The sequence below is a fragment of the Pseudorca crassidens genome, chromosome 1 (assembly GCF_039906515.1).
Source record: "Pseudorca crassidens isolate mPseCra1 chromosome 1, mPseCra1.hap1, whole genome shotgun sequence".
NCBI lineage: Eukaryota > Metazoa > Chordata > Mammalia > Artiodactyla > Delphinidae > Pseudorca > Pseudorca crassidens.
The window spans coordinates 71,791,493-71,810,473 of NC_090296.1; positions in this window are offsets into that span (position 1 = coordinate 71,791,493).

An 18,981-nucleotide genomic window follows, 5' to 3' on the forward strand; every position below is an offset into this window, starting at 1 on the left:
CATGATCCAAAACCTATGGGATGCAGCAAAAGCAGTTGTAAAAGGGAAGTTGATAGCGATAAAAGCTTACCTCAGGAAACAAGAAACACCTCAAATAAACAACTTAACCTTATACAAAGAAGAACAAACAAAACCCAAAGTTAGTGGATGGAAAAAAATCATAAACATCAGAGCAGAAATAAATGGAATAGAGATTAAGCCAGAAGTTGGTTCTTTGAAAAGATAAATAAAATAGATAATCCTTTAGCCAAACTTATCAAGAAAGAAAGGGAGAGGGCCCAGATCAATAAAATCAGAAATGAAAACAGAGAAATTACAGTCAACACCAGAAATATACAAAGCATAATAAGAGACTACTACAAACAACTATAAACCCATAAAATGGACAACCTAGAAGAAATGGACAAATTCTTAGAAAGGTATTGATACAATGTTATAAGACTGAACTGGGAAGAAATAGAAAATATGAATAGACCAATTACCGTTAACAAAATTGCATCAGTAATTTAAAAACTCCCAACAAAACAAAAGTCCAGGACCAGATGGCTTCACAAGTGAACTCTACCAAATATTTAGAGAAGAGTTAACACCTATCCTTCTGAAACTATTCCAAATAACTTGCACAGGGAGGAACACTCCCAAACTCATTCTATAAGGTAGCATTACTTTGATACCTAAACCAGACAAATATATCACAAAAAAAAGAAAATTACAAGCCAATATCAATGATGAACATAAATGTAAAAATCCTCAAAATACTAGCAAACCGAATACAACAATACATTAAAAAAGATCATATACCATGATTAAGTGGGATTTAATAAATGGAGGCAAGTATTTTTTAATATCTGCAAATCAATCAAGGTGATAAACTACCTTAACAAATTGAAGAATAAAAACCATATGAAGATCTCAATAGATACAGAAAAAACTTTTGACAAAATTCAACATCCATTTATGATAGAAATTCTCTAGAAAGTGGGCACAGAGAGAACATCCTGAACATAATAAAGCCCATATGTGGCAAACCCATAGCTAACTTCATACTCAACGGTGAAAAGCTGAAAACATTTCCTCTACAATGAGGAAAAAGATAAGGATGTCCACTCTCACCACTTTTATTCAACATAGTTTTGGAAGACCCAGCCATGGTAATCAAAGAAGAAAAAGAAATAAAAGGAATACAAATTGGAAAGGGAGAAGTAAAATTGTCACTGTTTGCAGATAACATACTATACATAGAAAATCCTAAAGATGCCACCAGAAAACTATTAGAGCTCACTGAGAAATTCAGTAAAGTTGCAGAATACAAAATTAATATACAGAAGTATGTTGCATTTCTATACTCTAACAACAAAAGATCAGAAAGGGAAATTAAGGAAACAATTCCCTATACCATCACATCAAAAACAATAAAATACCTAGGAATAAACCTACCTAAGGAGGCAAAAGACCTGTACTCCAAAAACCATAAGACACTGATGAAAGAAATTATAGATGACACAAACAGATGGAAAGATATACCATGTTCTTAGATTGGAAGAATCAATATTGTCAGAATGAACATACTACCAAGGCAATCTACAGATTCAATGCAATCCCTCTCAAATTACCAGTGGCATTTTTCACAGAACTAGAACAAATATTCTTAAAATTTGTATGGAACACATAAGACCTCAAATAGCCAAAACAATCTTGACAAAGAACAGAGATGAAGGAATCACACTCCTTGACTTCAGACTACAGTACAAAGCTACAGTCATCTAAACAGTATGGTACTGGCACAAAAACAGACACATAGATCAAGAGAACAAAATAGAGAGCCTGGAATTAAACCCACACAATTATGGTCAATTAATCTACAACAACGGAGGCAAGAATATACAATGAAGAAAAGACAGTCTCTTCAATAAGTGGTTCTGGGAAAACTGGACAGCTAAATGTAAAAGAATGAAATTAGAACATTCTCTAACACCTTGTACAAAAATAAACACAAAACAGATTAAAGACCTAAATGCAAGACTGGATACCATTAAACTCCTAGAGGAAAATATAGGCAGAACACACTTTGACATAAATCACAGCAATATTTTTTTGGATCTGTCTCCTAAAGGAAATAAAAGCAAATAATAAACAAATGGGACCTAATTAAACTTAAAAGCTTTTGCACAGCAAAGGAAACCATCAACAAAATAAAAAAAACAGCCTACTGAATGGGAGAAAATGGGTTGGCCAAAAAGTTCGTTCAGGTTTAACCCAAACGAACTTTTTGGCCAACCCAATATAAGCAAATGTTATGATCAATAAGGGATTAATATCCAACATATACAAATAGCTCATTCAACTCAAGATAAGCAAAACAAACAACCCAATTTAAATATAGGCAGAAGAATTGAATGGACCTTTTCCAAAGAGGAAATGCAGATGGCCAACAGGCACATGAAAAGATGCTCAACGCTGCTAATCACTAGGGAAATGCTTAATCAAAACCACAATGAGATATCTCCTCATATTTGTCAGAATGTCTGTCATCAAAAAGAAAACAACAAATGTTGGTGAGGATGTGGAGAAAAGGGATACTGTTCTTGAGAATGGAAAACAATATGGAGGTTTCTCAAAAAACTAAAAATAGAACTACCATATGACCCAGCAAATTCATTTTTAGGTACACATCCAAAAAAAAAGAAAACGCTAATTTGAGAAGAGACATACTCCTTAATTTTCATAGCTGCACTATTTATAATTGCCAAGATATGGAAGCAACCTAAGTGTCCATCAACAGATGAATGGATAAAGAAGATGGAATACTACTCAGTCATGAAAAAGAACAAAATTTTGCCATTTGTAGCAACATGGATGGAATTGTAGGGCATTATGCTAACTGAAATAAGTCAAACACAGAAAGATAAATACTGTATGATATCACTTATATGTGGAATTTTAGAAATATAACTAGTGAATATAACAAAAAAATAAGCAGACTCACAGATATAGAGAACAAATTAGCAGTTACCAGTGGGGGGAGGGGCAAAATATGGCTGGAGGAGAGGGAGGTACAAATTATTGGGTGTAAGATAGGCTCAAGGATATATTGTACAACATGAGGAATACAGCAAATATTTTGTAATAACTGTAAATGGAAAGTAATCTTTAAAAATTGTATTACAAATTTAAATGTAAAATAATTTTAATTAAAAATTAAAAAAGAAACTATCTGTATGATACTATAATAGAGAATACTACTATTATACATTTGGCAAACGCATAGAATGTACAGCACCCAAGAACGAACCCAAATGTAAACTATGGACTTTGAGTTATAGTGATATGTCACTTTTGGTTTCATCGATTTTAACATATGTACAACTTAGGGGCAGGATCTTGATACTAAGGGATGCTGGGTATACTTGGAGGCAGCAGGTATATGAGAAATCTCTGTACTTTCTGCTCAATTTTGCTGTGATACTAAAACATGGTCTAAAAATAAAATTTTTTTTTAAAGTACTTGATTTCCGAACATATACATGATTTCATTTGCTAGAAACAGATGCACAGTTATATCATAAAAATTAAAATTGAGTTGAAACATAGGCTAGGCCAGGTTTTTGGGGAGGTTAATTTTTTTTAATAACACTATATTTAGAATTCTAAACATCTGATTTTTTATTTATTCTTTGCAAAGTTCGATATTACAACAAATCTTTGAATGAATTTTGGAGACCACAGAAACCATTTGAACGGAGATAATAGGTTTAAAGTATTTAGATTAGTTCAGTTCCAAAATTTGAAAATAATGACTTTGAAAGAGTTAAACTTGGTATGTTATCAACAGCATTATTTGTTTAAATTAATTTCTGAAAAGCACAGATCTTAAAGTTAAGCCAACCAGTTCACGTAAGTTTTTTCATCAAACACCAAAAACTTGGAAAGTTGGTAAAACCTATGCACACTTCCTACATGGGAAATATCTATTAGAAAAGTATATTAGAGGAGTCTGAACCAAGATGGTGGAGTAGAGAACATGCTTTCACTCCCTCTTTTGAGAACACCAGAATCACAACTAGCTGCTAGACAATAAACGACAGGAAGACACTAGAACTCACCAAAAAAGATACCCCACATCCAAAGGCAAAGGAGAGGCCACAATGAGACGGTAGGAGGCATGCAATCACAGCAAAATCAAATCCCATAACTGCTGGGCGGGTGACTCACAGACTGGAGAACACTTACACCACAGAAGTCCACCCACTGGAGTGAAGGTTCGGAGCCCCATGTCAGGCTTCCCAACCTGGGGACCCAGCAACGGGAGGAGGAATTCCAAGAGAATCAGACTTTGAAGGCTAGTGGGATTTGATTGCAGGACTTCGACAAGACTGGGGGAAACAGAGACTCCACTCTTGGAGGACACACACAAAGTTGTGCACGCAACGGGACCCAGGGGAAGGAGCAGTGAACTCAGGAGAGACTGAACTAGACCTACCTGCTAGTGTTGGAGGGTCTCCTGCAGAGGATGGGGGTGGCTGTAGCTCACCGTGGGGACAAGGACGCTGGCAGCAGAAGTTCTGGGAAGTACTCCTTGGTGTGAGCCCTCCCAAAGTCCGCCATTAGCCTGACCAAAGAGCCCAGGTAGGCTCCAGTGTTGGGTTGCCTCAGGCCAAACAACGAACAGGGAGAAAACCCAGCCACAGCCATCAGCAGTCAAGCGGATTAAACTCTTATTGAGCTCAGCCCACCAGAGCAATAACCAGTTCTACCCACCACCATTCCCTCCCATCAGGACACCTGCACAAGCCCCTCAGATAGCCTCATCCACCAGAGGGCACACAGCAGAAGCAAGAAGACCTACAATCCTGCAGCCAGTGGAATGAAAAGCACATTCAAAGAAAGACAGACAAGATGAAAAGGCATAGGGCTATATACCAGATGAAGGAAAAAGATAGAATCCCAGAAAAACAACTAAATGAAGTGGAAATAGGCAACCTTCCAGAAAAAGAATTCAAAATAATGACAGTGAAGATGATCCAAGACCTCGGAAAAAGAATGGAGGCAAAGATCAAGAAGATGGAAGAAATGTTTAACAAAGACCTAGAAGAATTAAAGAAAAAACAAACAGAGATGAACAATACAAAAACTGAAATGAAAACTACACTAGAAGGAATCAAGAGCAGAATAACTGAGGCAAAAGAATGGATAAGTAACCTGGAAGACAGAATGGTGGAATTCAGTGTTCGGAACACAATAAAGAAAAAAGAATGAAAAGGAATGAAGATTGCCTAAGAGACCTCTGAGACAATAAATGCAACAACATTTGTATTATAGGGGTCCCAGAAGGAGAAGACAGAGAAAGGACCAGAGAAAATATTTGAAGGGATTATAGTTGAATTTCCCTAACTGGAAAGGAAATAGTCACCCAAGTCCACAAAGCGCAGAGAGTCCCACACAAGATAAACCCAAGGAGAAACATGCCGAGACACAGTAATCAAACTGGCAAAAATTAAAGACAAGGAAAAATTACTGAGAACAGCAAGGGCAAAATAGCAAATAACATACAAGGGAACTCCCATACAGTTAACAGCTCATTTCTCAGCAGAAACTCTACAAGCCAGAAAGAAGTGGCATGATATACTTAAAGTGATGAAAAGGAAGAACCTACAACCAAGATTACTCTGCCCAGCAAGCATCTCATTCAGATTCGATGGAGAAATCAAAAGCTTTACAAACAAGCAAAAGCTAAGAGAATTCAGCACCACCAAACCAGCTCTACAACAAATGCTAAAGGAACTTCTCTAAGTTGGAAACACAACAGAAGAAAAGGACCTACAAAAAAAACCACAAAACAATTAAGAAAATGGTCAAGGAACATACATATCGATAATTACCTTAAACGTGAATGGAATAAATGCTCCAACCAAAAGACACAGGCTTCCTGAATGGATACAAAAACAAGACCCATATATATACACTGTCTACAAGAAACCCACATCAGACCTAGGGAGAAATACAGACTGAACGTGAGGTGATGGAAAAAGGTATTCCATGCAAATGGAAGTCAAAAGAAAGCTGGAGTAGCAATACTCATATCAGATAAAATAGACTTTATAATAAAGAATGTTGTAAGAGACAAGGAAGGACACTACATAATCATCAAAGGATCAAACCAAGAAGACGACATAACAATTATAAATATATATGCACCCAACATAGGAGCACCTCAATACATAAGGCAACTGCTAACAGCTGTAAAAAAGAAATCGACAGTAACACAGTAATAGTGGAGGACTTTAACACCTCACTTACACCAATGGACAGATCATCCAAAATGAAAATAAATAAGGAAACAGAAGCTTTAAATGGCACAATAGACCAGATAGATTAAAGTGATATTCATAGGACATTCCATCCAGAAACAGCAGATTACACTTTCTTCTCTAGTGTGCACGGAACATTCTCCAGGATAGATCATATCTTGGGTCACAAATCAAGCCTCAGTAAACTTAAGAAAATTGAAATCACATCAAGCATCTTTTCTGACCACAATGCTAAGAGATTAGAAATCAATTACAGGGGAAAAACGTAAAAAACACAAACACATGGAGGCTAAACACTACATTACTAAATAACCAAGAGATCACTGAAGAAATCAAAGAGGAAATCAAAAAATACCTAGAGACAAATGACAATGAAAACACGACAATCCAAAACCTATGGGATTCAGCAAAACCAGTTCTAAGAGGGAAGCTTATAGCAATACAATCCTACCTCAAGAAACAATAAAAAACTCAAATAAATAATCTAACATTACAGCTAAAGGAATCAGAGGAAGAAGAACAAACAAAACCCAAAATTAGTAGAAGGAAAGAAATCATAAAGATCCGAGCAGAAATAACTGAAATAGAAAAAAAGAAAACAACAGCAAAGATGAGTAAAACTAAAACCTGGTTCTTTAAGAAGATAAATAAAATTGATAAAACATTAGCCAGACTCATCAAGAAAAAGAGGGAAAGGACTCAAATCAATAAAATTAGAAATGAAGAAGGAGGAGTGACAACAGACACCACAGAAATACAAAGCATCCTAAGAGACTACTACAAGCAACTCTATGCCTATAAAATGGACAACCTGGAAGAAATGGACAAATTCTTAGACAGGTATAACCTTCTAACACTGAACCAGGAAGAAACAGAAAATATGAACAGACCAATCACAAGTAATGAAATTGAAACTGTAATTAAAAATCTTCCAACAAACAAAAGTCCAGGACCAGATGGCTTCACAGGTGTATTCTATCAAACATTTAGAGAAGAGCTAACACCCATCCTTCTCAAACTCTTCCAAAAAATTGCAGAGGAAGGAACACTCCCAAACTCATACTATGAGGCCACCATCACCCTGATACCAAAAGCAAAGATACTACAAAAAAAGAAAATTACAGACCAATATCACTGATGAATATAGATGCAAAAATCTTCAACAAAATCCTAGCAAACAGAATCCAACAACACATTAAAAGGTTCATATATCATGATCAAGTGGGATTTATCCCAGGGATGCAAGGATTCTTCAGTATACACAAATCAATCAATATGAAACACCATATTAACAAATTGAAGAAGAAAAACCATAGGATCATCTCAATAGATGCAGAAAAAGCTTTTGACAAAATTCAACACTCATTTATGATAAAAAGTGTCCAGAAAGTGGGCCTAGAGGCAACCTACCTCAACATAATAAAGGTCATATATGACAAACCCACAGAAAACATGATTGTCAATGTTGAAAAACTGAAAGCATTTCCTCTAAGATCAGTAACAAGACAAGGATGTCCACTCACCACTACTATTCAACATAGTTTTGGAAGTCCTAGCCATGGCAATCAGAGAAGAAAAAGAAATAAAAGGAGTCCAAATTGGAAAAGAAGAAGTAAAACTGCCACTGTCTGCAAATGACATGATACTATACACAGAAAATCCTAAAGATGCTACCAGAAAACTACTAAAGCTAATCAATGTATCTGGTAAAGTTGCAGGATACAAAATTAATGCACAGAAATCTCTTGCATTCCTGTACACTAACAACAAAAGATCAGAAAGAGAAATTAAGGAAACAATCCCATTCACCATTGCAACAAAAAGAATAAAATACCTAGGAATAAACCTACCTAGGGAGACAAAAGACCCGTATGAAGAAAACTATAATACACTGATAAAAGAAACTAAAGATGATACAAACAGATGGAGAGATATACCATGCTCTTGGATTGGAAGAATCAATATTATGAAAATAACAATAACTACCCAAAGCAATCTACAGTTTCAATGCAATCCCTATCGAATTACCAATGGTATCCTTTATGGAACTAGAAAAAAAATCTTAAAATTTTTATGGAGACACAAAAGACCCCAAATAGCCAAAGCAGTCTTGAGGGAAAAAAATGGAGCTGGATGAATCAGACTCCCTGTCTTCAGACTATACTACAAAGCTACAGTAATCAAGACAATATGGCACTGGCACAAAAACAGAAACACAGATCAATGGAACAAGTTAGAAAGCCCAGAGGTGAACTCATGCACCTATGGTCAACTAATCTATGACAAAGGAGGCAAGCATATACAATGGAGAAAAGACAGTCTCTTCAATAAGTGGTGCTGGGAAAACTGGACAGCTACATGTAAAAGAATGAAATTAGAACACTCCCTAACACCATACACAAAAATAAACTCAAAATGGATTAGAGGCCTAAATGTAAGACTGGACACTATAAACCTCTTAGAGGAAAACACAGGAAGAACACTCTTTGACATAAATCATAGCAAGATCTTTTTTGATCCACCTCCTAGAGTAATGGAAATAAAAACAAAAATAAACAAATGGGACCTAATGAAACTTCAAAGCTTTTGCACAGCAAAGGAAACCATAAACAAGACGAAAAGACAACCCTCAGAATGGGAGAAAATGTTTGCAAACGAATCAACGGACAAAGGATTAATCTCCAAAATATATAAACAGCTCATGCAGCTCAATATTAAAAAAACAAACAACCCAATCCAAAAATGGGCAGAAGACTCAAATAGACATTTCTCCAAAGAAGACATACAAATGGCCATGAAGCACATGAAAAGCTGCTCAACACCACTAATTATTAGAGAAATGCAAATCAAAACTACAATGTGGTATCACCTCACACAAGTTAGAATGGGCTTCATCAGAAAATCTACAAACAACAAATGCTGGCGAGGGTGTGGAGAACAGTATGGAGGTTCCTTAAAAAACTAAAAATAGAATTACTGTATGATGCAGCAATCCCACTACCGGGCATATACCCAGAGAAAACCACAATTCAAAAAGACACATGCACCCCAATATTCATTGCAGCCCTATTTACAATAGCCAGGTCATGGAAGTAACGTAAATGCCCATCGACAGACGAATGCATAAAGAATTAGTGGTACATATATACAATGGAATATTACTCAGCCCTAAAACGGAACGAAATTGGGTCATTTGGTGAAATGTGGATGTGTCTAGAGACTGTCATACAGAGTGAAGTCAGAAAGAGAAAAATAAATATCGTATATTAACACATATATGTGGAACCTAGAAAAATGGTACAGATAAACCAGTTTTTAGGGAAGAAATTGAGACACAGATGTAGAGAGCAAACGTATGGACACCAAGGGGGGAAAGCACGGGGGGTGGGGGTGGGATGAATTGGGCGATTGGGATTGACATGTATACACTGATGTATATAAAATTGATGACCAGTAAGAACGTGCTGCATATAAAAAAAAATGTGATCAACTGTGTTCTATTGGAAAGAAGCAAAAATAGACCATATTTAATGTCTAAAAAAAATATATATATATGTGATCTTTGAAAAAAAGAAATCAACAGAAATTAAAAATTCACCTTTGACCTTACTCAAACCTAGATCCCTCTCCTGAGTTAACTACTGGTTTATTATGTAGCTTTTAAAGACCTTTTCTAATGCATTCATATGCTTCTGAATATTTGAAATATTAAATGTTATTTTGTTTTATTGAGGTAGGTCTTTTCATAGGTATGTATACTATATGTATTTTTGGTAATTGTTGAACACAGTTTTACTCTGTCTCAGATTGTATTTTAATCAATGCAAAAAGTTGAAATATTATAAGGAACAATGCTTGGAATACCATATACTTTTCTTTGATTTTTTTTAATTGAACTTTTTACATGTAAAAGTGATTCCCAAAGTCACTTAAAAATGTTAGTGCCAGTTTGTACCAGCTTTCTAGCGGACAACTGGGTAATTGCAAGCACTGATGTCCAGACTCTGTAATTCTCAAAATCCTGGTTGTTTTGGGAATGTTTGGACTTAATATATTAAGTTGACGACAAGATAAACTGTTATTCACTGCATATTATTATACAGACACATTACTGACTTTATTACTCTATTATTAATAGTAGAATTGGCATTTTTACAATAAATATTATAGGGATTCATGTTAAGTAATAAGAATTTTCTTCTGGAATCAAGATTTTTGAAGCAAATTATGATGTTATAGAGAGAAGTTATGTAAATCATTATATCCTATCTTAGAATACTGAGGTGCTGAAAGGTGACTGTAAATAGTCTCGTAAATAAAACTGTTCACACACACAAAAAAGTATATTAGTTGGGACACTTCAAATTTCAAATGACAGAATTCCAAATCAAAATAATTTAAGGAAAGCAAAAGGAGTTGGGAGATTTATACTGTTTGCTAGGAAGAACAGGAGTAAGTCCAGATACTAGATTAAGTCTCCCTCTTTCTCCTTCCTTTGTCCTCAGCCTTAATGTGTCCCCAGATAAGGAAAGCAGAGAAAGAAAAAAAGAAGTGGGGAGGGAAACTGGGAAGAGAACAGTTCAATTAATATATTTAATTTGGTTAACGTTGATTAATATACTTAATAGAAAAAATGCTGTTTTAAAACCGAAAGTCCAGGACTAAAATTATATTTTAATTCGCAAATCCAGAAAGAAGTTATTTCTAAGGATAATCTGGAATCTGATAATAAAGATGTAGAGTAGTTCAGCAAATCAGTGACACTAAGTACTTCAGGAACTAGTTTCTTGAAAGCTAAATGTGGCAGACATTGTCTTTTCTTATTAACTATACTTTCTCCTGACAAGGTGAGGTTCATTCGGCATTTGTCTGTTTAAATTTTTTTAATATTTTTTTCCTTTTGAGGCTATAATCATTCTGTAGAGCTTTGACTAATTGGTTTATAAGGCAATCGACCATGGGCTAGATCAAAGTATTAAGAGTAAAGTGTATTAAAAATGTTGTTCATGTAAATAACATAAAAGAAAATGGTTTCATCTTATTTCTGAGATGAAACTTGAAATGAAATGCTAAATAGTTACCATCCATTCCACGGATAATTCAGGTTTTTAAAACCTTTCTTTCCACAACTGGATATCTTAAAGATGCAGCAGTTGGCTCAAATTAATTAACATTCCTTGCCTTATGTAGCAATTCAAAACTCAACATTATAGTAAATATTTAGATTTTAACAAAACCTTCATCTTCTTTAGAGTAGACATTTTCTTTTTTAAAAAAAATTTATTTATTTATTTATTTATTTGCCTGTGCCGGGTATTAGCTGCGGCACGCAGGATCTTCTTTGCCTCCTGCAGGATCTTTGGTGTGAAATGCAGGATTTTTCTTTCTTTTTTTTTCAATTAACATCTTTATTGTAGTATAATTGCTTTACAATGGTGTGCTAGTTTCTGCTGTATAACAAAGTGAATCAGCTATACGTATACATATATCCCCATATCTCCTCTCTCTTGCGTCTCCCTCCCACCCTCCCTATCCCACCCCTCTAGGTGGTCACAAAGCACCAAGCTGATCTCCCTGTGCTATGCGGCTGCTTCCCACTAGCTATTTTACATTTGGTAGTGTATATATGTCTATGCCACTCTCTCACTTCGTCCCAGCTTACCCTTCCCCCTCCCTGTGTCCTCAAGTCCATTCTCTATATCTGTGTCTTTATTCCTGTCCTGCCCCTAGGTTCCTCAGAACAATTTTTTTTTAATTCCATATATATGTGTTAGCACACGGTATTTTTCTCTTTCTGACTTCACTCTGTACAACAGACTCTAGGTCCATCCACCTCACTATAAATAACTCAATTTTGTTTCTTTTTATGGCTGAGTAATATTCCATTGTACATATGTGCCACATCTTCTTTATCCATTCATCTGTCGATACACATTTAGGTTGCTTCCATGTCCTGGCTATTGTAAATAGAGGCACACATGATCTTTAGTTGCAGCATGTGGGATCTAGTTCCCTGACCAGAGATCGAACCTGGGCCCCCTGCATTGGAAGCACAGAGTCTTAGCCACTGGACCACCAGGGAAGTCCCTAGAGTAGCCATTTTCATACTGACTTCCCTGGAGTTTTTCTTTAATAAAAATGTCAATTGTAACAGGCTTCTTCTGATAGTGTCTGCTCTGTTCAATTAGATCCCAGTGAACATGACAAGAGGAGTTATAAAGTAAAATTAACCTTATATTCAGTTATTTCCAAAGACTTTAAGAACAGACCTCATAAACATCTCCAAAATCCTAATTCATAACTCAGGAAAACAAACTTGTAGATTTTGTTCCCAGTTCCATTTCCATATTCTACCTCAGGAATAGCATAAACTCAGGTGGCTCAGTGGCATCTCAGTTCCAACTCTACCACCTCTAGTCCACCTCACAAATATCCACCAATCTCTTTCCCTCCTAATTTTCCTGCAGTGAATTAACTATTCACATATTTGTACTGTAATCAGGTCTGATAAACAGCCTGATAGTGTGAGGAGATCGTAGATTTTAGAAAGCTAATGCTTTTCATCGTGTACAGTCTTTTACAGTGCTTTTAGTCACAATGGAATAAGAGAGAAAACCAACTGCAATCACCTAGGAAGCATACACCGGGAGACTGACTTGACATTATCTTAGCAATTGATAAACTGAATTCAACAGCTCTTGGGTCTGGAATTATAAATATCATCTGAATAAGGATTTTTCCAATATGGAAGCATATTTTTCTGTAAGCCCTTGCCTTGCCCTTGTTCTCCTAGGTCCCCAGAGGTTTGATTCATTTCTAGACACCTGATTGCCACTGCTAAATGCATTCGGTTCTCATCTGCCCCCTGTTCAACGTCTTTGGTTACCTGGATGAAACTCCTAGATTCTAGCCTGTGCCTGTATTTCTATATTTTGACTTATTCTAATTTTTAACCGGATTTCAACCTAAAGATTTTCCTTGTATCTGTGTTTATCTACTTTCATTCAGTGCATTTGTGCTTCTGGCTTCTATTCCCAGACATATCCCTGCTCTGGTGGCCTCCTGACTAAAATATAACTAGGATTAAAATGTGTTTGCCTTTCTTGAGTACACAACAACTGATGGCAACAGGAAGAATATAGGGAAGAAATCATCCTTCAATTAAATGTTCTCTGTACAGAGTCTAGAATGATACAAACACAGCTAGACCATCAACAGTTGGTTATATAGAGGGGTTAACTATAAAAAACTATTCATTTTTTGACGAGCTAAGATATTTCCATTTCTCTGCTTTTTGTAGCATGTACCTTTTTACTGTTCCACTAAATCAAAATTTTAATTTTTCTTAAACCGTTTAAAATGAGACAGAATTTGTGAATTTCAGTGATTTGCACACCATTGTCAAATCAAGAATCAATATTCTCTGAAGAAAAAATTTAAATCTAGATAGTTTGAAATTATTTAATATCTTGTCATTATAAAAACTGAGGTTTTCAGGGGTGGAGGGAGAAGAATATGTATAGTCAACTTTTTCTGAAGAGTACTGGGGGGTCAATTTATTGATGCCGGTAGCTAAAACATTTCTTTAAATTAGTGTGATTTCCTTTTCGGTAATTTGTACATTATCCACTCACCCAAGTTTACCCATTACAGTACATGGATTATAGTTTCTAGATGTTATTACATGAAATATCTGCTTCAGTGACTACTTAAAATTCAGTGGAATAATAATCAAAAACAATTTCATCCTTCAACATTTTAACATTTCACTGCACTGACAAGAATATACAGCACTGAAAAAAATGAGAATATCATTTATACTTATGTTTTAATCCTATATCTTAATCTATTCTTTTATCTTAAATCAGTTGTTTTCTTATAGTTTAAGCTATCTGAGTATGACTGCTTTGTTAGGCAGGATTTTTTCCAAGCTTCCTCTTTCAGTTGCTTTCCAAAGGTGCAAAAATAATCCTGTCACAACAGAGAAGAAGAGCTTATAAAGATACTTTAAAAACCTTATCACCAGGAAACAGTGCACAGTGTATTGTATAATATAGTGTCTTAAAATACATCTGCTTACCTCCTCATTGATGCTGCTACAATATTTACATAACACTGCTAACTAATTCTTCATTATATAGGTTATTTATCCTTTCTCTTAAAGACCGTCTTCCCAGCACATTTAGTATTATCGAATTGAGGCATTGTTTTTATTTCTACCTAGTGTTTAGCTGCAGTGTATCTCTTCTCAGTTCTGGGGCTGCCCTGGTGGGTCAGGATTCATGTTTACTGCTCCTTGGGGTAAGAAATGAAAGTGTTAGAAGAGATCTGCAGCAGGACAGAGTCTGGGCTAGCCATCAAGGCAAGTTGTTTATGTCTTCAGGATGGGTTATTTCAGCACCAAAAATAAAAAAGGAAAAAATAACATAAAGGAGATGTTTGGTTCAAAGGAATAGTTGTTCTGGGAGCAAAAAGTAAAAGTGGAAACCAATATTTTAGAAACTGCTTCAGCAGAAAGACATTTTAGTATAAGATATCTCAAAGGCTAGGGAAAATTATTTGAAGCATTAAATATTTTCAAGACTTCCTGTGTTGAATACATTTTTAAACCCTAGGCTAGGTGGTTTTGTTAACATTTCACATTGAAGTGTTCAAATCAGAAAAAAATCCCATTTCCGTGTGACCAAGGAGCACTCTAAGGCAAATAGCATGTAGTGCACTCTAAGGCAAATAGCAAGGTACACTTGTAGTGTACCTGCTTTCAACCTGAAGGTCAATCCAGATGGACAAGGTCTTTCAGTTCCCTCTTTAACACTTCACTCTGTTAAGCGTGGTTTCCCATTCATCTTCTTGCACATGTCTACCATTATAGCACAGTGCCTCAGGCTGAGATCACCTAGCTTCCAACACAGTTGCTTGTCCCACTCCACAAATAAGTCACCTCATCAAGCAGCGACCAACAATGTCTTGGCTCATACCCACATCCTAATCTCCTGGAGCTTAAATACACTGCTTCCCAAATGCATTCCTCTTCCAGCAGCTAGGGAAATGAAACATGGAAGTAACTTCAAGCTAGATTTTTCCATGTGATTGCTACCAATTCCCCAAGCAACCCCAAAGGTAGATATTTACAGTTATAGAGTTGCTGAAGTGCCTTAGATTTGCTAAAAAGAAAAAAAAAATGCAAGTTAACCTTTTTTTTTTCTCAGCTGAATCAATAAACATCTAAAATTTTAGAGCTTCTATAAACCTGTAGATTTTATGTACTAAACCTGGCTGTGTATATATAAAGTGGCCATACACATTTTTTCTCACCAAATACAATAAAATCAGTATCATTGTGTCAAATAAATGCAGTAATCTGTCCAAAACTAAACTCATATTGTCATTTAATGAAAAAATTAGACCTCTTAATGTTAAATTGCTAAATATTAAAGTTATGTGATAATTAAGGCTTTGAATACATCTTATTAGAGGATAAAACCCTCCCTGTTTCTTATAAAAAATAAAAAATAAATATTTACTGACTAACTAGAAGAAACCTGACACTGAACTGTGTGCTTCTGCAAAGTTGCTTCTCAACGATGCTATGAGTTGGATTTTATCATCCCCTAGACTGAGGAGAAAAACAGCTTCATAGACAGCAAGTGACTTCCCAAGGTTACTCAACCCATAAATGAGCTCGGATTCAGTTCTCCTAACTCCAGCTCCACTGCTATTTCCACTGCTTGATGCTGCAACTCTTCATTTGAAAATTTAATCATCAAGAATACTACATCATTAATCTACAAACATATTTTCGTCTGCCCTGTAAAACTTGCTGAGTACAAAATGCTGGCCTCTGTTAAACTGCATAACCTTGAGCAGGGCTAGGGTAAGTTTTGATCTGTTGAAACAGATCTGATTAAAAACCTAAATCAAAATATAGGACTAAGAATTTGAAAAGCAAAAGTACATTTTCAAACTCACGGTAAGTTCTGTTTTCAGCAAGAATGTTTTTAGATGATTTAAAATGGGAATTTTTTCAAATTACAATAAAAATACTTGGTTGTACTTAGTAACTGTACATAAGCATATTTTAAACCACTTTGAGAGGATGAGCATGATTTAAAACTCTTTATACTAATTTCTGCGTGATGTAGAGGACTTAACAACAGATGCATTATGGAGATTTAATGAACTTCAGAAGGATAAAACTTACAACAGAGCACTTTCTTTAATGCTGAACTTTAACTCTCATACAACACTAGTTTAAGAGTACATTAATGAGCTTTTAAAAAATCTAAGTAGATTTAATGTGTTTGGAGTTGGATTTTTGTCTACCCATAGTGCAGAAGAGTAGGTTGTCTCATGAAATTCTGTTGAACTGTAGATAAGATTTCATTTTTATGATCCTGTAAAAAGCAGTACATATTATACTAAGTGTGTTTAGTAAGTGTTAAATAATAATTTTGACTTAGTTCCACAATCTACATGTAACACATTAATTTAACTTCTGGGCCAAAGAATGGTATGCCAAAAGTGCTACTTGACAATGGGACATAACTGAATGACTACTATTTTATTACAAATGAAATTAATGAGAGCTAATATTTCAGGGGTTCAGCCATTTCATGTGCAGTGTATTCACCTCTGGAGCTTTAGATTCTTATGCTATTTAAGTTATAATATAAATAAAATATATTTTATCCTTTCTCAATGATCCCCAGTGGACATTTGTTGGCATTTTCTCTATGCTAAGCAACTTACCACTGTTTACAAAGGAAGATCAAGGCAGGATAAAGAAAGAGAGAAAGGGGAAAAAAAGGCAAACTACCGACAGTTTTTTTTTTTCTTTAAACATTGGGTTAATCATTTTCCATGTCTATCAATTACTCTAATCAGCAGGTAAATTATTTAATCATCCCCCCCTCTTTATTTTTTCATTCTCATAACATGCTTTATCACTACCTCAGCCAATACAAGTTTCAGGCTTTCTGAACACATTGGTTTTCCACTATTATAAGTTTAAAAATCCTCTTCAGCATTTCTGTATGCTAGCAACTTGGTTCAGGTAGAGACTATACTCCCTGGATAATCCAATACAAATAGCTTATGTGTGTTTAAAGTGATTTATAAATCACAATAGTCTTACCAATACATTTTATACTCCAAGTCCAGAAAAATATTTGGAAAGTTTATATGACTTACATAAGTGCCATTCACTTTACCAGAGTCCTGATTCTAGAACTCTTATCTTCCAATGGGAAGAACGCTGGTAAAAGCATATATAGTGATAGCTAGAGAAAAATTAATAAGTAGACTAAATCCTTGGGAACTGTGGGAAGACAAAAAGGAACAAATGTGGAAATGACCTGGAATTAAGAAACGTTCCCAAGGCTGGCTGGCAACTTCCAGGAAACAAATTCCTGAAGAGTTTAAAGGCTACCCTACTCTCATGGAACATTAGTGTCTAAACTTTCTTATCCTTGACTTCTTACCCATATAATGGAAATAGCAGATGTATGTCTAAATCCTCTTCATTGTGCCTCCATTTTTTCTCCCTCCAGACCTTCCTGAGCAACATGGAATTCTATGTAGTTTTTCGATTTCATTACTATCATATAAATATTGTCTCCACACCATCTGTAATTTAATAATTTCATTTCATTGAGTAACGAACCATATCCAGTTCAATCTTAGAGCTATAATCAAAATCTGTATTATTAAAAAAATACATAAAATATGAAAAAATACAAAAACTTTCTGATCATTTTAATATGGCAAAAGAAATCTAAGGTTATTTCCATAGAGAATACAATTTTTTAATGAAGGAAAATTAGGATGAAGACAGACATTCAGAAATAACTTGAAATTATATATTTTGATGACAAAAATCTCTCTCTCTCTCTTATTTTTCCATAATAATCCAGAAGCATACAATTGATTATCATATTTCATAATTCATGGCCACAATAATCACTGGACTGTGAAAGGGACAAAAGGTAGCTGAATTCATCTACAAAAGAGAACATGCACAAAAGAGAGAAGAATAGAGCATAACAAATAACAAGTATTTAAGAGTGGCTAAAAAGTATAAGAATGATTTTTAAAAGGTCAATAATCAGAACGAAATGAGGCTTGTCAAAAATGCTAAAGATACAAACAATAGGGTTTTGAAGTTATGTTCAGAAAAAATGAACGTGTTCTTTCAAAGTAACATTTTTATAACACATGACAAAGAAAAAGCCATACCACTCAACTTTTATTTTATTTCCATCTTCTCTGTCAAGGATAGAAAAAATAATGTTGGTAAGAGGAAATTGAAGCCCAAGAAATGTGAGATTGTAAGAAAGCAATTCTTTTCCTAAATGACTTTACATCTTTGTCCCAAATAAATTATATCCCAAGTTATAAAAGGAACTTTCAAATAAAATTTCTATACCATTGAACTATTTCTTGAGGCATTGTGAATAATCAGAAAGATTAAACCAAAATACTAGATAGGGAAAAAAATTATAATTCCTTTTTAAATTAAAAGTCAAAGGATTCTATAATATATTGAAGAGCCTGAAATTAATTCCATAGAAAGTTTTAGAAATTATTATTAAAATATGGTTTGTGAACAACTGAAAACAAACGATCAGTAGGAATTAACAGGGGTTCACTAAGCATAAATAATGCATATCTTATT